Source organism: Temnothorax longispinosus, chromosome 4, assembly GCF_030848805.1.
Source record: "Temnothorax longispinosus isolate EJ_2023e chromosome 4, Tlon_JGU_v1, whole genome shotgun sequence".
Taxonomy (NCBI): Eukaryota; Metazoa; Arthropoda; class Insecta; order Hymenoptera; family Formicidae; genus Temnothorax; species Temnothorax longispinosus.
This window is the reverse complement of record NC_092361.1, coordinates 19,345,252-19,368,093: the sequence shown is the minus strand read 5'-3', so window position 1 is coordinate 19,368,093 and position 22,842 is coordinate 19,345,252. Positions and strand designations below refer to the sequence as shown.

Here is a 22,842-nt window from a genome sequence, read left to right as displayed (position 1 = left end):
ATAAGGTACAAAGATTTTGCAAAGCGCCTAACAAAAAGTGATCGCTGGAAAAAAATCGTAGAATAAAATAACGAAACAACAAAGAATCGTATTCGTCCGCGTATTCAGAACTGACTCACGTAGTCCGTTTTCCGATATTCATAGGAGAGACAGATCGAATTACCGCGTTAGCGCGTTTAACTCGTCAATTGTAGATTGACGCACGTAGCATAGAAGCTATAACTCATAGTAATTGCTGAATACAGAACTAGGCGTAGTATAATTTGCAAAACTCTTATCATTATTCACGCGTGAAAACTTTCCATTCTCTCTAGCTGCTGCAATAGAAATATAATAAAACCAGAGATACAAAAATTCGCAGCAAACGTTTGAAAATAATCTGAAATATTTCTAGACAATTTTTTAATAACGTTTTATCAAATCTATATTTAATATTCTAACAAATTTTGAAAATATTCTAGCAAATTAGCCATAAGACTATTATTATCCTTACGATAATTTTATCAAATTTTCTTTATGATAATCAGTTTTACACTAATAAAATCTGATTTCACACACAGTTTACTTTCTGTGGCTTTGACAGTTAGTTTTAAGTAGATAACCTTTATATATGTTTACAGAAACTATAGGACAACGCGAAGTCGATTATCATTTTCTAATATGATAATGATAAAATGCATTAAAAAACATTTTATTATTTATTAAAATTTTTTCCAAAATTTTGTGGCTAACCATGTATTGATCATCTATTTAAAAGATCGTTAATAAAAATTTTAATTATCTTACCCCTTTTTTTCTCTCCTTCTGTATAATTATGTATACATAAATATCATAATTACGTGTTAATTTTATACATTCTATTGAGCATTTTTGCTGAATAAAGTATTTCAGTATATTAATATTATTTTAGTATATTTAATCCTATATTTATTATATATTAACCACAAGTTAATATCAACCACAAGTTGTTGCAAATCCGTTATAGAGTGATTGACTCTACAATAATGTTGTGATAGGCATCGGAACTACCATTAAAATCTGTTCTGATCGCGGCATGACTGTTATTTCAAATATATATACAGATAAATCCATTTGGTCACGATTTTTCATGAAATATTGAATAATCTTGTAATAGTTCGAAATAACCCATTTGGAAAAAGATGCATAAAATATTGGACTGTTATAAACGCGCAACATTAAACGAACGTAATATTACAAATTAAATTTAATAATGTGCAAATAAAAAAAATGTATTTGAAGTAATAATTTAGAAAAAAAGATAATGCCTACAATAACATCAGAAGATATTTAAGAAAACATTAAGAGATATTAAAAATTGATCATTATGTAAATCAATGCACAAAAATCTGAATCAATAACATGCTTTTGTAATAACTTCAAAATCAAATTTATAAAAAAAGTTAAAATTCTAATAAATATTTATAATATTATATAATTTTTATTAATGAAGATGTTTTGTAAAAATATAAAATAATCAGAACTATACTATTTCTCATTGACTACTTATGTAGAATACATTAGTCAAATGTTTTGTGTTAAAAAATTGAAAATATAAAAAAATATAATCATTTTAAAACTCTGTTAACTGACTACAGAAACCATATTAAGCACGAAAAGAACTTTGACCATTTTAACTTTTTCATGATAAATTTTGTATCGTTCTTTTTTTTTTAATTTCATTTCTCTCGTTTTAGCTCGACGATGGCGCGTAAAAGAGGACTTAAGCCAGATCAGCACTTATCAAGGCAGCGCTGCAGCGTAATGCATATTAAATGAATACCTCATCGAAACCAGCGCAGAGCACGGTACGTCGAGAGCAATGTGCACTGAATTGTTTACAATAACAATAAAAATCCGCGATATTGAATTCGTCGACTAAAACGCACCTTCCGCACTATACCAATATTACCTTTTATGATGGCAAATGAAAAAAATATTCGATATGGCACTTGTACTATTTGCATACGCCAAAGCATCGATACATTCAATCAATATTTGAGATTGAAACGATATCAAATTCAGGTAAGTATTAATATTAACCGATAGTAAATCTAACACTTAAGGGGAAAAGAGAAACAAAGAGTTTATATATTATGTATAGAGTGTTTTATTTTAAACAACCGAATATCTGGACAACTAAGCATTGCAGGCAAAAATGTTTCAGACAAAAGTTGTATGGAAATTATGGAAATTCTGAAGAAAATTACGCAAGTTGCAATATGCAATTACATAACTTTTTTAAAAAACAATTGTGTTTTTATTACACTAATTAATTTACCCACATTCTGCATAAAAGTATTAAGATACAGTAATTAAAACAGTAATAGTTTACGAGATATTTTATATTTTATGTCAAATATGCTGAACTAAACATAATATACCTATCTCATGGATTTTTTTTATAACTCTATTCTTCAATATGCAGAATAACTAGAAAAATCATATTATATGAAGAAAGTCATATACATAATTCCATTTTAAGAAATGATGATAATTTTCATATAACCTTAAAAAATCGATTTAAAAAAAAGATTTTTTTATTATATGTCCTCTTTCAAATCATACAACTTCTGTTTGAAAAAACATTTTTGCTTGCCGAGTTTATTTTTCGAAATATTCGACTAGATTAAAATGAAACACTTTGTGTATTCTACAGCTTCAGAAATATTAGCTATATTCATTATTTGTGTAAGATTTTATAATTTATTTTTAATAAAAAAACTTATTGTTAGTATTATATTAGTTTATTTTTCATTATTTATTATATTATTATATTATTCTGTTTTATAAAATTTATGATATACCATCACATCCGCGTATCGTGAAATTTTACAAAATTAATCATATTTTTCTGTTTATTGCCAAGTTAACTGTTTGTTAATTAACAAATGTGTTTGTTTAAAAATATATACAACTATACACACATACAAAAGAAAATAAAAAATATCCATTTAAATGTATTTTGTATATTTTCAATTCTGGAAAAGTTGTCTTTGTCACAACAGATAATAATATAATTTTACAATTAATTATATTAGTAATAAAATATATTGCTTTAATATTATTCGTTTTTGAGATCATACACGTATATATTGTATTAAATCACATCTTTTCAAAGAATTAAGCAAATTATACAAAACATTACTTTAATTTGTAACGTAAAAAGAAATATCGTTACGTATGCGCTAGAAATATTGTAAATTTAAAAATAAATTTTTTTCATCATGTGAATGAAGATATTGCTTGTTGAACTGCAAAAATTATAAATTCTCGGGCAATTTATAAATACACATTTATAAATACAATAAATATAAATACACATATTAACGATAACGGTTTTGATATATAAATCGTATTATAAATTGTTGAACTTCTGACCTCATATTTTTACAAATGTACAGGTCATTGCACGCAATCAACGATGTTATCAATCATGCAAAACCAAGAATAATTCATGATTATTTATTATGTTATTAGCTTCGGTATTTATAAAAAAAAAAAAGGAAAATTTCTATATAAATACTTATCTTTACTGTATTAATTGCGCGTTTTCGCAGAGATAATGCTCCATTTTTTAATGTTTCATTATTAACGTTTTAGCATTATGTCAGCATTATTTACGATTATATCTCGGCTACAGTTATATCACATAGTTTCACTCGAGTTCTTTTACTGGGGATGAAATTAAAAACTTAGACGGCTTTATAAAACTAATCTCTCTTTCTTAAGAACATACACATATATAATGTACTAAAAACTTTGATCCAATCAATCAAGCAGTTTTTGAGAGAAATATTTAGTTAATTCATAAATAAGTTCGATTTTACTTAACAAACTGAATTTTTATATTTACGAAAACTTTATATAATAGTATAAGTATTGATTCTCAAATAATACATTCTTGACTACTTGCAGCAGATAAAATAATTAGATGTGGATAATATTGGTTTCTCAGAAGAAGGGACTCAAATTATGTATAGCGTTATATGAATACGAATATATGCGCAGGCGCATATTAATATTGCAAGTGCATTTATCTCTTTGTAGCCATATATAATTTTCCATTAATAATTACATGCCACTATAACAGCTCTCCTCCTCTCTTCATCCCCTTTATTCTCTCTCTCTCTCTCTCTCTCTCTCTCTCTCTCTCTCTCTCTCTCTCCCTCCCCCCCTCTCTCACTAATATATTGATAGTACGGCCGATCAAACGCGCATCCAATCTCATTACGACACGTAATTCACAAGCGAATTACCGAAGCCTGCCAAGAGAGAAAATTCATCGCGACATTCAAATCACGAAAAAAGCGCCACACGGCAAATTGAATTACATCGCTTCATATATCTCCTGGAGGATTGCTCGACAAAAAAATCCCGCGTAAAAAAAAAATTGTACCACGCAAATCCCGAGGCATTAAAATCTCGCAGCGTGCACATCCAGAGACGTTCTGTATATATTTTGAATGTCACGCATATTACATAGATTTTTCTCATACCATTGCAAAATTTATCATGAAGAAGTTTAAGGGGACTAGGCAAGGTTGAAAATGCAAAAATTGGCTCGTGTTTAATGGTTTATAACAAGGTCGCAAATGAATATAAAACTTTTTATTGTTTAGGGTATAATTATAACATTATAAAATAAAAAAATCCATGGAAAGTCGTCCCCAGATCAATAATATCGGCGTCCCAATGTAATAAGGAAAACTGTCGAATCCACGGTTTTACCACGATTCCAGTCGAACGGATAAAGATTTTGGCAAATTCTAAGAATATTTCTTCTCCTTAGGCTTCCCTCTATCGATTATACCTAAAATCAGATTGAAAAAAATATTGCTACAATTTTATAATAACAAATAACTCGAATTTTTACAAATTTTTTGTTTTTTGGACGCCATTTTGTTAATTTTATTTTTATTTTAATTTTTTAGGTATAATCGATAGAGGGAAGCCTAAGGAGAAGAAATATTCTTAGAATTTGCCAAAATCTTTATCCGTTCGACTGGAATCGTGGTAAAACCGTGGATTCGACAGTTTTTCCTTATTACATTGGGACGCCGATATTATTGATCTGGGAACGACTTTCCATGGATTTTTTTATTTTATAATGTTATAATTAATACCCTAAACAATAAAAAAGTTTTATATCATTCGCGGCCTTGTTATAAACCATTAAACACACGAGCCAATTTTTGCATTTTCAACCTTGCCTAGTCCCCTTAGCAGCTTTTCGATTTCCCCAATACGTCGCATCTCATATCCGAGAGATAATATTTATAATTATAATTATAACAAAATATGGATATACCGAAAGGGAATGAAATATAAGCAACGCGCAACATGTACCTTTATCGATAATAATTACACAGCCTTAATTTTAAACAATTTGCATATATTAACCTTATGAACAGATGCACAGCAATACTCGTTTCTTCCATCTGAAACAATAAAAACACGTAGTTATTAATTAATGGTTATTATTACAGCTATTCATAATAATAAATATACTCATTATAGAGTTTGCATTATCCCATCTAAACATTTATTATTTCGAATTGCTCGATATATCTAGTAATGTATTTTCAAAGTAGTTAGAGGTAGCAAAGCACTCTTACAAAAATAAATAAACGCACGGTGAGCGATGAAAATAAACAAAATTAACATATTCATTCTGCGCCGATAATTGGCCGTCTATAGAATGAGACCATAAATTTAATTACGCGGTTAAACCGTGAAGCGCGTCGCAACGAGGCATGAAAGTGAGGAACACACTCTCGGCGCAGGCTGCAGTTTTTCCGCGCATCCTGTATGACAGGCGACGTAGCTTCGTGTCGGAATTTATGTGGAGAACATGCATCCGCCTGAATTCATCGTATAAGGGCTTACTCGTGCGATATGTCACACCAACACCAATCCGCCGCGTGGATATGTGAGTGCGTGTCGGTGAAATCGTGGGTGTGCGCGCATCGGTTTTGCATTTTTCAAGCCGATAATTTATCAATCTTGTCCACCCCGATTCCACCCCAAATCCTATTCTCTAGCTGGCACGGCGCGCGGCGCGGCGCGGCGCGGCGGTGGAACGGCGAGGGTGAAGAGGAAAGGCCGGTCGGTCTACGATCGGTCGTTTCTGGCAGGGAAATAATGAGCCTCTTTAAAGACCGGAAGTTTTCATTCGCGCGAGCCTGGAAAATCGATTTTTGCACTTTGTCGAACGCGCTATTCGCACCGTCATGCGTCAGAAAGCAACCGTGCGCCTAATTTTACTCCCGTGAGAGAGTGCCGGTATATTGTTATCAAAATATTGCGGATACAGCGATAATAAGCGTAACACAATTGCAAGGAAATTTTGTAAAGTTCGTTTCATTAACCTGTCAAACTTTGTATTTTAAATGAAGATTTCAATCAAAACTCTATTTGGAGAGCTAATTGGGTTGGACGATTGAGATCTCTGTTTCTTATTGTTATGAACGTAATCTAGATTAACTAAAATTGATTTTAATCTTGTTTCCAATATTATATTATATAATTCATCACATATCATTCTGCCGCGCAGTCATTGGTACAGTATTCATTGGTACAGATTTCACAACCTATCGCATTCAATCGTATAAGGTACAACTCGATAAAATGTTTGCAGCTTACGTGAAAGGGAAAGTACACTCTTGTAACTTTGCCCTTTAGTCTTTTTTCGCTCATTCAGCACGTCGAGATAAGGGTGGAAACGAAAATTCAACGATACAAAATAGCTGACTGAATGAAGTAACTCCGCCCATTGAGAAGAAAAATACAGTAATCTATTTGAAGACGAATTTTTCAGAGGGGCAGGAGATTTATTTTCTGCTCTGATTCGACTAAAGTTAACTCTCTTTCTTGCCAACAATAGAATATAAAATAACTTCTATTATTACTAACTATAAACAAGATTTTTTAAATTAATGTATTAACATAAGATACAAATAAGAAAATAAATATACGAAACAAACAATATAAAAATAATTGTAATATTAAAAATAAAATATACTCAAGATCTTGTATCCGTCTTAGCTGAGCAAGCTTCCACGAATCATTATTTAACTTCGCTTTTACCTTATTCAGAAAGAAAAATGTCAAGAAGAGAACAAATACTTTTTTTAGTTAACAGAAAAAAAATATCGGTTTTGTTAAACTCTAATCCGAAAGCGCATTTTGCATATTTCAAAATATATTCGTAATAAATTAATAAATTTTATTTAACACAATATTCACGCACATGAATACATGTACCTACGCCATAATTATTTGCATATAATATGTATTTTCAAATTATTGTCATGCACGAATAGAACTTGTCATAACTTCTGCCACATACGCGTAATGGGAAAAACTAGCCTGAATATAAGTTATGGGATTTGAGAGAACAATATTGGAAAGAGCGTAGAAAGTTATATGCTTTTTCATTTTATAATTCAAAGTCACTGTTTTCTTTTCGTCATTTCAGAGACACGAATTCATAACTTTTTTCATATCTATAAAGTGTTACGTAAATTATATAAAAAAATTTTAGAAAGAAAAAGTGTTTTCTATTTAAAACACAAATGTCAAATATCAATATCTATATCTTATTTATGTCATTTATTTTTTTTACCTATTTATTTGCAAATCAATTTGTTTATATAACCGAAATCGCTTTCGTCTTCTAAATACATGAAATATAACGCAAAGTATCGACAGTCCATACACCGGCCGCGTTATGTTCTGAATTCAATAAGGGAAATTCGCCTCGCTCGTGGAATCGAAAATTATATACATCCTCATACACGTCTCGAGAGTTTCCCAGAAATTCTCAATTGCTTTCACGAAACTTTAAAGAGGTATGCAAGTTTCAACCGTTTTTCATAGTTAGGAGATCGCGGCTGTATATGTCAGACTTTCAAGTAGCAAAGAAGCGGTTATAGTCGGACGTATACAAAACGATCGCAGTAGTGGAAGCACACATAGTCAGCCAGCACTGCGCGTTCCTTTATATATACGATTAACCGTTCGAGTAAGTTTTAATATTTTTATCGCAAAAATTATCTAAGAATTTTATTTCTAAAAAGCATTTCAATAAGTTCGGTTATGCTCGAGATATAATAAATAAAGGTGGGATATCTCCAAAAAAATTCCCGCTAAATGGTAGAAATTTGATCATGATGAAGGTAATTCAGGTCCGTAAGCTGATGGAAACGAAATAACGAAATGCGATGTACGTCAAATGAAACCAATTTAATCCGTTATAATGACGGCTCGAACTCTCACATATCAATGCATGCGCGCCGATTCAATAGAAGAAACTTCATTAGATTATTGCGGACTATTTCGTTTTGAAATTAAACTTTCAATGAACACCGATCAGCGAGTGCATGAGAATTTCTCTCCGCTGACAAAACGAGGGGAATTTTACTAATAATGACATAATCGTTATTCTGCGTCGCTAATGAATCGCTCAGCACGAAATCACCATGTCCACCGAGGCACAGAATTCATCGAAAACTTTTTCAACTTCGAACTTAATTCAAAGCGAGAGAGGTGCGATAAGAAATTTATTCAGAAGCTGATGAGGTATTTCGTGCGGATTTTTCTTCCAGCGCGCTCAGCTCGAACGCCGGACAGAGAAAAATGCCCATCGAAGGAACGAACTTCGATAATTCATCCCGATGAAGAAAGCAATTAGCAAAACGCAATTAGCGCATCGTCTGCGTTCATCATTTATTATAATTTCCCATTCCTTTGCGTCATATATTCTCTTCAACGCATCGACGCCGTACAAACAATCGTAACATTTATTAATTCACCGCATATAAATTGACTATTGTTCATGATAAACATCGTGGTGACAAATAAACAATTTATAGATATTTATCGTTGTTTCCAAGCTTGGTCAATGAAAACATAACAAAAGGCGTGCGTTGTAATATTTAAGATGTAAAATAGCGTTCGTAAATGTCAAGAATGAAAGAATCAGATTTTTATAAAATCTCTTCATAAGAATAGGAATAGAAATCTGACATTATTGAAAAGATGAGGGATTTATGATTCAAAGACGATAAAACAAAACGATGGCGGCTGAAGCGCGATTCAAAGAATGAAGCTGGAAAACTTGTAATAACGAAGGAAGACAAACTACAGCTCGGAAAGTTGCGGGAGTTCTAAAACTTCGCAGAAATAGATGCATGACCAATGTCTAGCAATGTTACTGAAACGAGACCGTTGTATTGCGCCAAGGGCCAGACAAGTTGTACGAGACAAAAGTTATTACACCCAGGAGGAGTAGGGCACATTAGGATCAAAATCACAAATCCTCGCGCACGTGACTTGCCTGCAAAACTTCCGATCATTCCGGCGCCCGAACTTGCGGCCGATAAAAATATATCATTTGCCAACGTACTTCATCGACATTTCGGCGGAAAAAGAAAGAAAGATGTACGCGCGCGACGATGAGAAACGCCCCTAACGTGACCGGGCGCGAAACAATCTGCACTATTTCGCAATCGCGTAATTGTCGCCATATATTTTTATTCATGCGCGCACTTCTACATTCTTATATTTCCTACTATTCCAGGCGAACTGGACAATAAGTTGTTTTCACTATCACTAATAGCCTCGATCCTCGCACCTTCATCAGGCACCCTTTTATACGATGCAAATCGCTTTTTTGTCCGCGAGTTAGAGAGAGCAAAGGGGAAATTGCTCGTGACCTCCTGAAAGGATCTCGCGTCGGCGTAGGATGAAGGTGCACAATGAAGCCCGGCCCTTTGTTGCAACGACAATAATAATATTTGTCCAAGCATAATTCGGGAAATATATTCAGGACTTCATTTAAGACAGTATCGCAGCGTCGCAGAATTTTCTTTGAAGGATTCACGAGCCGTTGGAAAATTTATTCCACCTCTGCTTGTGCTTCTTATAAAACTGCGCGACGGCATTTATGCCGCTACGAAACTGTAACGCGATTTTATCGTTCTGGAAAGTTTTGCGACATTACGAGAAAAATATATATCTTCCTTAAATCAGATGCGAGAAAGTCATCACTATAGGCACACACGAGTCGATTTCTTATTTTGATATCTCTATTTAGAATACTAGAAGAGAACTACATTTCACCCCATTGACGTAATTTTAATTTATCAATAATCAAGGGAGATATAATTGTTTTATATTATATATATTTAACATTCGATCAGGCAATTAAAATTTTTTTCATTTCTGAGCATAAAACATTTCTGTTGCAAAATACACGCCTGGGAAAATATTTTTATTATATATTTTAAATACAAAGCTATATGCATATAGCGATGTATGTATTATATACTTTACTCTTATATTTTTCTTACAAAATATCCTTTACAAGTTGCATCGATAGAGTGTATTCTTATACGAAGATAAAAAGGAAATCACAGAAGTCGATCTTCGCGTAAGCTGTAAACTAATAAATTGCTGATCATTACTCTTTGAGCCGCTATTCTAACCCGGCACGACACTGTCATTTTTCTGTTCTGCCAAGTTTTCTTGCTGTCCCCTTAAACGATATTCTCCAAGCGTTCATATCGATGTGAACATTTGTCACTGGACGCGCCATGCCTGACAAATTACCACTGTCAAACTGCACTTTAATCAGAGTCGCTGTCCACTACGGTATTATATTATTCTAAATTACTTTTTTTGCTCATTGAAAGTATACAACACAAAGATATAAGTAACACTAAAATAGCTAGCTAATACAGCCTGAAGAACTTCGATTGATTTAAGTTTTATATACTCTCGTAGTATCGATGTTAATTCGATTTCCGTTAAAGTGAGAGTTTCGAACATCTTGAAGAGTTTTCCGATATTAGAAGCAAGCATAAAACAGCATTAGCAGCGCGTCAAAGTTAAATAATCTCCAATTACCTGAAACGAAAATATCTCAATAAAACTCATCACCGCTATAAACAATTAACGGGTTGTCCAATGTAAAAAAGAAAACATGCAGAAATATTTCAGTATTTAATTATAAAGTATAATTTAATTATAAACTACAACGAAAGAACTTATTTAACGGAAGAGAAAGCGAAATTGATGAGACACGAAACAAACGATAAAAAATGACAACGCTCGGTGAGAGAAACTGGCGTGGTCGTGCATCAATGGGAAAATTGAATACCCCATCGAAGCACACAACAGACACAAATTTATGGGACGTTCCACTTTTAGAAACGACAACCAGACACCAACACGCGCAATCGTTAATCGATCGCTATGATTGCACGGGGAAAAAAGAGCTATCAAGCGGCCATTATCCGCGTTTTCTATTACCAAAGCCGGTTTCCCTTTTACCTATCGTCATTTCACCCTTTTGTCTCTTCACGCGTGGCGAGAATAAAATTCTGATACTATTCATCTCAAATTAACTGCAATTAGCTATAATCGCGCATTATTATTATATAGTTCTTGCTGAAAAATATGTAAAAATAAGATTTTATATATACATAAATAAAATTTCCTATCTCTCTTCTTCTAGTTTATATACATATATATAATATTCTATACATTATACATACGTAATATATATGTATTCTATAATATAAACTCCCGAAGTGAAAATCAGCCGAAAAAAGCTGCGCAAAATGATTGTGATATATATTATCATATAGGTACATATATAAAAATAACAATAATCTTTAAAAAGCTCAGCAACGCTTATGACACGCACTAAGCTTAAAAAGTAAGAAAGATAATGCCATCCCTGGCATAAGATTTTCCGAGTCTCGTCGGCAAAAATTAGGGATGAGAAGCTACTAGCATAGGTACCATCTGGTCTTGACGTCTCATCAATGTACAGTAAGTGAGAAGGGGATGGGTAGAAGGGCTTAACATTAGGTCTACTCCGGCTCTGTTAGCAACGGTGATGCTAGAAGGAGGATAGGAGAGAAAGGAGGAAGGAGGAAGGAGAAAGGAGATAGATAGAGAGAGAGAGAGAGAGAGAGAGAGAGAAAGAGAGAATCAACCAGCTCCTAAGTCAAGACATGCAGAGATTCTAGGAACGCACCAGCGAGATTTCCTGCCTTCCCTTACAACTGAGGCTGTCGTGTGATTTATACGAAAACGATTTCGCGTCTGGCGGCATGGGTAATCGCACGATGATTGCCGCTTGTAATTGATTAGCGATTACCCATGTCACTTAATCCCTCCATCTTCCCACGAAAGTGATGGCCCGATTGTTGGCAACATTATCGATATCTCCCGGGCGATGAATCAATCAAAATCGAGATGAGAGTGCGGATGGACGATCAAAATAATGCTTCACCGATAAATCGTTTCCTCGCTTTCGAAAACAACAATTCGCTGTAATGCACTAGTTTTAACGTCATTTATAACGGTACTGTCGTCAGTTCGCACTTTTGCTTATTTTAAGTAGCCTTGTGTTTCATATAATCATTATCAAGTAAATAATGTGTAAATGTATAATATGTTCATAATAATTACAATATTTGTATTGTTTGATAATTATTTGTATAGTAATATGTATTAGTTTTATAAATAACTTAATAATGCAATCATCAATACACATACCGTCTTATACTTTTAATTTTAGATAAGTCTAACATTCAGATATTTGAATTTGGGACAATATAAATGTTAAGACATTGTAATTTATTATTTGTAACTTGTATCGTGTAATAAAAGAAATTGGCACAAATTGTTTCTAAACCTGCAGTTATTTCTAAAATGTAACACATAAAAGAATCCACTGCGATCCGCAAACGACTTTAAAAACTGTTCCGTAAATACATTACATCGGCTTGTTCCTCTTGGAACATTTCCCGCGCGCATTTAGATGAAATACATCACACTTTCCATGATCGATGTGCATATATATGCCCGTAGTTATGCCGACGAGCGGCGTTTCCTGGAAGCAATTTTCGCAGCCTGATTTTATATCGCGAGAAGTGCTCCAATACAGTTTCATGCAATCCCCGATACGTTCGACATTTTGAATCCGTAGATGAACGCTGGCACGATCGCAGCAACGTGTTACCGCGGAACAATGAAAGCGATTTACGGAGCTATCGCCGCAAGGTGCTGCAACGCGATAGAAGTATTTGATACGGCAAGTGAAAGAGTATGAGCTGGCTCAGACAAGTGCAATTTCGGGATCAAAGTGACGGACGTAGAAGCCCTCGAACTCCCGTTCTTGTGCGTATAAAAGGCTATCGACATATAATAGCCAATGCAAAGTTTTCGAAAGAAAAACCGATTATCGACATTAGAATGATGAGGTTTCATTGGCTCATGATATTTTTCTCCATCGATTATCCGTTTTCGCGGATATCTCTTCTCTACAAACTCTTATTAAAATGTTTTTTGTTTTTTTTTTTTTATTTTTCTTTACATCTTAACAACTTGCGGCTCAGATAATAATTTTAATCATTATTATTAGTGCCAACGTGAAAAAAACGTTAATAAAAAAAACCGCGAACGAGATATCCATTAGCATTAATAATCAAATTTTGTCAAAAGTTTTAATTATCGATCCGTGATACGATAAAAGAAACACACATTTTTGCATAAAAATGAAAAATAACGAGCGAGGTAGCGCATTTTGCGCGGTGTTATCCCCTTAGAAGAAGTTCCCGGCATTATCCCACTCATAATTTCGTAGGCAGCTTACACAAGCTTAACTCAACCCCTATCTCACCTCTGTCCACCTTCCAGCCGCCGCCACCCACGGTTTCTCTAGCATTTCCGAGCTTGCGAGCGCGCAAGCTGCCCCCTCATAAACTTAACATAAGGGTTAAGTCTTAGTAGTGCCCTCAGCTTTGCTCCTTGCCTTCCTTTTGTAGCCCATCTACCCCATGCTCCCTTACCTACATCAAAGGGTAAACTTTCTGCTTGTTATCTGAAACTGCTCAGAAGCCCATGTGTAATTACCTCTTTGAATATTTTCTTTTTAAAGTCTGCCTGACTACGCGCGCGCTATCCCGAATCGCTTCGCGCTTCGCTTGTGCTCGAAATTATCTTTTCAGTAAAAAAAAAAGCCTGAAACTAATTAAACTAGCGCAATATTGTAATTAAGTAAATTCAATAAAGTTTTATTTGTCATTTAAACAATCATATCTTGCCAAAGAATGCGAATTTCTTAGCGCATCGACACATGGATGCGCTAAGAAACACACATAAGAAAAAGATCTTCCATTCATTTATCCATGTACAAGCTGCATAAAAATTGGAAAAATCAGAATACGAGGCCATTAGAAAAGTGTCGCGAACGGAAACAGAAAGTCGCGATTATGCGCATTTAATTATCGTTAAAGATAATGACCACTATAAATTCATCTTGGAGTCTGAAGACAAAGGAGCGACCGGAAGGGCGCGCACACAGCTCGCACGTTTCTAAACTGAAAGTCGCGACATACAAGCCACTCAAGGAAATTGCCACGTGGCCGAGTTCCTCAACAAGGCGCGAAGAAACATGAGAATCCTCGAAAGGACTTGCGTCATACCACGAGAAGACTTTGATGCACGAGCGTGGACCGCCAAAAGAACAAGGGGAAAGGTCAGAAGCGAAACATTATTTCTCCGCTGTCACAACAAGAGTAGGATTTGCCGTTAATGTCCGTGTGTGTGTGTGTGTGTGTGTGTGTGTGTGCGCGCGCACGTATGTATGATTACATGCTATACAATTGCGCAAAATTCGTTTCTGCTAAACGAGATTTCAAATCCATTTACGTCCCTTGACACAATCGGAATGACATGTCAGACCAAACGTCTTTCTAACCCAGTATTTGTGACTATCAAACAAGCACGATTTTGAATCTAAAGAGGTATCCTAAAATTACTTATCTCAGATAAAATTATTGATTAATATACATACACAAAATGCACGAACAAATTATTACATCTGTCAAAGTAAGAAGCTCGACACGTGTACAAATTGCCTGAGAAAAGCTTTTACAAATTCATAAATTCAATAAGAGAATAGTGCTAAAAACACTGGGCGAACGCCTGGTGAATGAACGTTACGTTCATTCCGTCAAGCGAGGTTTGTGTGTGTGTGTGTGTGTGTGTGTATGTGTGCGCGCGCGCGAGGGGATTTCATCGCCGCAATATTCCCTGGCGATCGTTAATTCGACAAATTATTCATCGTCGCGGAAATGAAACGGCGAGCCGAATCGGCACAACTTCGCTAATAAGTTAACTAGCAATCGCTCAACCGCCTCTCGCGCCGGTGAAGTTCTAATTGGATCACTTGTACTCGTCATCGTCGCGAAAAGCCCCGATGCGATGCCACGCCGCACGATGATCCCTCGCCCCCGGCGCGCGATCGGCAACGACATTTTGAGTGAATTTTCCGACTGAAGATGCGCGTCATACCCGCGCAGCAGCCTGTTGTTTTCCCAGAGAGAAACGCCACATATATTTCCGCTTGCCCCGCGGGCTCACCCCCCGTACGGCGCATTCATGTTGATATAATGCACGCCGCGCGCGCTTCGATGTAGAAAGGCAACGGAAGAGACGGAGCAGGAAGAACGGGTGGGAAGAGGGTGGATGCAGGGTGGCCGGGGGGAAGGGGAGGGAGGGACCATAGGTGAATCCCGCAAAATTGCAATTCCAGACGAAATGGAGTTCTGGTATTTTATCCGGCGTATGCACCTTGTGAATTCGAACGGGAAGCGCACGCGTGGTATGCGCGCGCTCGTCCGTCCATCACCCGTGGAAGGTCCGCGCATATATGTATATATACATCCACAGGAAGATTGTAAATAACGGCACTCAGGTGTGGCGTGACGGTGACGTGTCGCCGTCCGACGCGTATAAACGTCTCGTTTTAGCGTCGCAGGAAAAGTCCCGCTTAAATTGGCAGTTAATATTTTATTCATCCCGTCTTCTTCCTCGCGCGTAAGCGAAGTGAGCGCGAACTTGAGATGTGCTCGGCGCATCATGTATGCTTTGTACTTAAATATTAAAATTTTGTACGGTGGACATGCCGCATGCTCGCAGAAGCGTTTAGCGAAATGATATTTTTATTTACTCGCTTAGACTGACTTGCGAGTATGTTAGAAAGAAATCGCGTTTACCGTTAATAAAAAAGTTATTCTTAAAAAGCTTGCTGACGTGTTATGAATACATGCGTGTATCTCTATTAATTTGTAACTCAATAACTAATTTAAATATTTACATCGCTCGTTTATATGCTCAAGTGTGCTCGATATTCTTATCTACATTAAATCTTTTTATAGCATACGCTCATCAGACACGGACAGACATGAGGCTCGCAAACGTGATCTCATAGGTAAATCGCATATATGTAGAGATAGATCAGATGCCTTCAAACACGCCCATATCCTCCTCGTTTGGACCCTCGAGGCTTTACCATAGCTGGGATCGTAATTGCTCGAGGAGGGATTCGCTACACCCTCTCGTGGTAAGGGGCTCTATCCCGCGCAATGGGCTAAACGTAACCATGATTTACGACTCTGTGGTCGATAAGGACCGCTATGAATGCGAGAACATTGGCGGTATAATGTTTTCCAGGCTGATGGTACTCCAGTACGGAAAACCATTTATCGCCCTTGTATCTACAAGATTCTGTACAAGAATATGTAGTTACAGGTGACAAAATGTTCTCTTGGGGAATTGCACAACGATTAAAACGCAAAACGTTATAAAATATAATAGAAATATTAATACCGATTTTTAGATAGACATAAGTGGACCAAAGATAATAAATTACTAATACGGTCAAATCTGTATCGTATGAACAAATTCATTTTTCATGCACTCGTTGAGATTCGCTACAATTTTTTTAATAATTCATGGTTTAGAAACTTGAACCGAGAAAATATCAGTTATGTATGGGATGTTTCGAGAGAGTAAAGTTCCTTCATTGGCGCATAAGATATTACGAAAATACCTAATAAACACGTAGGTATTTCAATATCGTATTTTTCACACAAGTATCTAAGCGAGCTCAGTACGTCATATTAGGGCCTCCTTTTATTTCACAGCGGAAAAGACCGCAAACGTCTTCTCCTCGTAAGTGGCAGTTTGCATAAACAGACATCCAAAGCGTACTCCCGTTCGTTCCCGCGAGCTACGAGATTTGTTATCCCCCCAATAGCTCGCGTCGACTTTCCAGCGACGCGATAATGCTACATTACTGACACGGCCGGAATTCGGGGGGTAATTCTGAGACGTATGCGCTTCTCGTCTCGCTACACGTATCCACGAGAATACATCCCGATGCACTTCTGAAGATGGAAATTTGACGCGTTTTAGATGCGTGCAATGTGATGGATGGTCGTTTATGGGTATTTTCCTCTGAAGGACGATTAAGAGACGCTTAGAGGCTTGTGCAAATTCTCGCTTGCACGAGAACTGTAACTACAGTCGAAGTACTAAGTCGGAATTATGATGGTTATTTATTCCGTTTCGCAAAAGCTGAAAAGAAGAGACAAAGATGTTGGTACAAGAGACGAAGAAAATCACTTTTTCATTATTTTCTCTGTATTCTAACATTCCAGTTTCTTACTTTCATAATGTTGCAATATTCGTCTCACTTGTCTTGTTCAAAAAAATGATTAATTAAAGTAGCTTTAAATTTCAGTGCAATCATATATAGCAATAGTCTCGTAGAATTGCCATTAAGAATTGTAGGAAATTAATCTCGCAATTTTTACGGAATACCTCCTACAGAAATCGAAGCAGAACGGAAGTTGATAAGGCGCGAACGATTCGGTTGAGAGAAGACAGAGTACTGTGTGGTTTATTTGGGTCGTTGACGAATGCCATATATATACGTGTCTTCCTATTATACCCTCCGTCACCCCTTGCAACTACAAATCCCGGCACTCTAACTGCCTAAACTGCGGAAACTACATTGAATTCTCCGTCTTAACATAGCAGACGCATTCGTCTTTTAGCCGATTAAATAACTATAATAACGTGAGTTGGTTGTAATGATTTAGAGAACGTTACAATAGCTTGTATAAATTTCACATAAGAATAATTAATTTTCTGCATTTTGCGTCTTTTAAGATTACCGCTGTGCAATCATATACGTCGCTATACGAGATATTAAATCATCATAATTATGTTTCCTCAATTTTCAGAAACGTTTAAAGATGCAAGAAGAAAGTATGAGGAACGGTCTGTGACAATCGTTCTCTCGAATAAAGGAAATAATATCGGAACGAGTTATCTCGGAAGTGGCTCGGAGAGCGTTTAAAGGATTGGGTCTCAGAGCAATAATTGAATCTCTCCGCTCGTTCTCGTATCTGGCAGGGTATCACGAGATCGGGAGAACGAAGAGATAAGAATCGCTATGTCAGTAGGAAAGGAAAATGAGGGGTGCGCACCAACGTATCTGCCAACCGGCACCGCCCTTCGTTCAAATACGACCGCGCGACCAGTTAAGAATATTTTATCGTGGAATATTCGCGCGCGAAGATCGGTAGGGCCCCGCACTCTCTCCTCTCTCTTTCTCTCTCTTTCTCATCCTGCAGGAATTCTCCTGACATAGCAGATTTCACAAGGGTCCGCCCGTGTCGACTGCGTGAGCATTTTTCTTTCTTATCTTTCGGCTTCTCTTTGCCTCTCTGTACCTCCGCTGCGACAGACACGTGCCAAGTGAAATGAAGGGATAAAAATTCGGAACGGTTCGCGGAAAATTAATCTCGAGACAATAGATAATAAGATTTGGTGAGAAACGAGAGATAACGCTAGTGAAGCATCGCGACGATTCGTCGTTCTATAAGAATTTAATTTATCAGTAATTTGTTTACCAGCGTCAGGGGAAAAAGATTGCACCTGTAAAAACATTTTTTTTTAATAAAACAACAGCGTAGTATAGAAAAAATAAAAAACATTTGTAAATAGTATGGCACTACAAGGGTTTTCCAATTTTAACTCGACTGTAACAACGTGCTCGAGTATTTCGAGCATCATCGAAATGCGAAAAAAGGTCAAACAGAGCAATTCTAAGAGTGCATTCACTGCATTCATTAGCAGCCAATTATTTTCATACAGTTTATTGGAAAATTTGATGTAATGTTAATTAAAGTGTACTTCTAATTAAATAATCGTGTGTCTATGAATTCATACTTAAAGAACAACAAGAAAGAACTGTTTTAACCTACTTTGTCCGTTTTAAATGTTCGAAACCTAAAACTCGCAAAAACTATGTAAAGTACAAACTGAAACTTTTTCCCACACAAATACACACACACACACACACGCGCGCGCGCGCGTACATGCACGCACATGAACTGTGAATGCCAAGAAATATAAAAGATTGATAAAACTTGGACAAGAGGTAAGCGTCAATGTTCCACATTACCAGCCAACGACTACTACTTTTAAAAGTCTCGAGCTCCGATCTATACTTGGTCATCGATCTTGCTCTAATAGATGAGCAAGGACGGAAAGTCGATTTGTTCGGTCGAGTAGCGGCGTGTTTTATTTGTCGCGGTGAGACGTCGTCGGGCCGGGGAAATGTAGAGTTATTACATCCCGACGGAGGAAGAGGAGCGTTTTCAGGCCAGGCGACGAAGACCGGACGAAAAATGGTGCGAGCGGAAGCAACGACTGACGAATGCGATTCGCCACGGGAAGCGACACACTCGTTTTCGGAGAAGTTATATTGCTAACTACAGCTCTCCTCCAGAGGGGCCATCGCCTCAGCCTATCTCTTATATGCTACATATAGAAATCGATGTTTACTTACATCGTCGCATGAACGAAATTATGGGGACAGCGGACAAGCAATATCCGCTCGTTTACACATACAAGTAAAACGCAAACTTCGAGTGTATATACAGCGTGCTTCAAAAATTCAATGCTGCATCGCGAAGCTAAGTCGTGACGGAAAGATAGCAATAAAATATTGCATAATGCATAGAACGCTGCATTCTTGAAAGATGTAATTTATCTAACTTTTGGCATTATACTATCAGCATATATATATATGAAGCACCAAAACGCGTACTCATTGAATTTATTTTACTTTTTACGATGCACTATTTTACAATTTTTTTCTTCATTTCTATTTCGCGAAATATTGCGGTTTAAGGTAAAGATAACTCCGTTTCTGAAGCTTCACATTTATCATCTCCTATTTTCGTCTGCTATTTTTCTGTCGTCTGTAGTGTGTGAAATATAGGTGCTATTATTTGCTGAATTATTTGTTCTATATATGTCTCTCTCTCTATTGGTATTTATTTTTATTATTTTCCACGCTTCTCTTCTCTCTTTTCTCTCTGATGTTACTTAATTACCTAGTTTTTTATTGTCTAATATTGTCATTTACGAAAATGTTATTTCTTTTGGCAAAGAAATTACATAACGTGTTATATATTGATTATCATTCCACGATTATACTGTTTTGAATTTCTAAAGAAAATGTTTTATTCTATTACTAATGTGTGTATGTGTAGAGAATTGTGTGCGTATGATGTATTAATAGTAGATTAAGCTATATATAAAATTACGAGGTTACTCAACGAATAACCTATTTTTTACTATTTTTTACAAGCTTGGCATAAAATTCTGCGCAGACATATTTCAGTACTTTGCGAGACTCTTAAATTTATGAACAGTTAACGTATAAAAAAGTCGAGATAGTTAACTTTTCTACAAAACTTCAGATTTAAGCATTAATTTTTAATAAAACTGTCAGAAAGTATCTGTGTTAAAGAAATAAAGCTTTTAAAATTTCTTGTTAAAATATTTGAACGTTGTTAATATTTAATCCTGAACATCAGGCAGGTTTCCAAAATAAATCTAGCGAAGACCTTAAATCAAATCGTCGAACCGATGAAATAAAAGCAGCCGTCCGTATTTTCAATGTACACAAGATAGATAAAATCCAGAAGTGGAGAGCAATATTTAGCGTAGATTTTGCATGAATACGAACCAATGTTTTTCTACCGATTCTACCGTTTAAATCTTTATGGGAAACGCTCTGACCGATGGTTCATAAAAATTCATTTGCTCACCATACACGTGATCGCAGAATAAATCACGAAGAAACATCGTGTACCAAACCCACCACGAAATCCACAGGGTATTATCAAATCAGAGAGTTCTTCCTCGGTCTTCCCTTTTTCACTCAACAGGCTTAAGAGAATTTAGGAAGCGGGTGCCCTTTCCCTGCGCGAGCACGGAACTATATATTACGATGTGCCGTAATCGAACGCGCTGTTTTCCTCTCTCTCTTTTCTTAAATGCTTTCCCACATGTATTCGCGGCACATCGTTCCGAGCAAATTTATCTCGAGAATTATACGTTTATATAACAAAACGCAACTCGGTAAACAGTGTGTATTTCAGATCTATGCAAAACGTAAATTTGCAACGTATGCAATTTTACGCAACAAAGATTTCAGACGCAAATTGACATGTCTTTTTGTTAAAAGTTTAAGAGACAAGAAAACGATTTAGTTTCTCTTTCGTATTTACGATAAAGTTTTGATTGTTACGAAGTTACCTCGAAAAGATAAAACAATTTCAACTTTTCCAAGGGCAACGTGCACGCAAGCTCCGATTTGTACCCCAGTATATACGGAGAATGTCTCTTCGACCAGATCCATTTACCCACTATACCATCCTCAACGAGCACGCATTGTACTCCCTCGTATTCTGTGTTCGTACCCTTTTAGTGAATACGCCATTTTATCTAGGTGTATGTGTGCAGATCCATGATCACCTACGCGCTCGCGTGTGGTCGTTGGCGGGGATGAGAGAGAAAGGGGCGCGCACGGCGACAGTGCTAACCAGTGTTCAGGGCGGAACGTGGCCATTGGCGGTTGGTGCAGCGGGGAGATGAAGGTGGTTTGGGTCGAAAGGACGTGCCTGCTCCTCCACCTTTTTCTACCTCCGGCTTTATTTTTCTCCGTTTCGCCGCGACACTGTCTTTGTCCTCCGGCGAGCTTCCTCCCGGCGGACTAAAGGGGAAATGCGGAAATGTGCCGAGACCTTAACTTCATTATTCTGGAACGTTTTAATTTCGGTCGACCGTCTCGCTGGTCTCGACTGAAAAGGGGGAAAAATAAGAGGTATCGACAGTAAATGGGCCGAAATACGATATGCAGTGACAGTTGTAAAACAGTACAAGCAAGATATGTATTATAAAAATTCCGAAACGTAAATTAAACAATAGAAATTTTTTACCGAGAAGAAATAAAAATAATTAAATTTACGTTAAATATATTTGAGAATATCACGAATATAAAATAAATCACGAGTAGAGCATAAAAATGGATGAACAAAAGCAAACATATTCTCTGCACCCTACGTGATGACATTCTATAAAATATACAACGCTTGTCCAGTGAATTCGACGGAGCTTTTCGCCGCGCTCCGTAAAACTGTCAAATTGTTCAAACATTCATGTGAGCAAAATTTTTCAACATGCATCATAAATGCAATGGAATGTATCTACTACCGCTCTCGTATTAAACATGCATTCGTCACAAAAATAAGAAGGACAACGATATCAATAAGAATACGATTTCAACAATCGTAATAATAAATGTCAACGAGCAAGCAGTCTGTCCACTGGAAAATATTTCCTGGACAATGGCTGTCGCTGTAGACAAGCTATATAAAGCTCGTAACAGTAAAAGCTACGAGACTTGATAGACCGGCTATAGTTTTCAAGGATAACACGAGCTATCCGTGTTCAGCTAAGAGGCAATATATGTAACAGTGAAGCCATGCATTCTTTATTGACACTTGTCTCGATTATCTTGTTTGCACGCCGAGATTGAGAAAATATTGAGCCCTAGATTGCGTACTCTATCCACTTAATAGTAATTGTATAGCC

The 22,842-nt window shown here is 36.3% G+C and overlaps 1 protein-coding gene across 6 annotated transcripts in view; it reads right to left on the bottom strand.

The window, feature by feature from the left end:
* Positions 1 to 22,842, bottom strand: part of LOC139811246 (TWiK family of potassium channels protein 7) — a 204,211-nt gene that overhangs the window by 138,399 nt on the left and 42,970 nt on the right. For all 6 annotated transcript variants that reach the window (XM_071775408.1, XM_071775404.1, XM_071775409.1 and 3 more), the window contains one exon: positions 5,422 to 5,459. The gene's annotated coding sequence lies outside the window, so the exon portion shown is untranslated. The remainder of the gene's footprint in view (positions 1 to 5,421; positions 5,460 to 22,842) is intronic.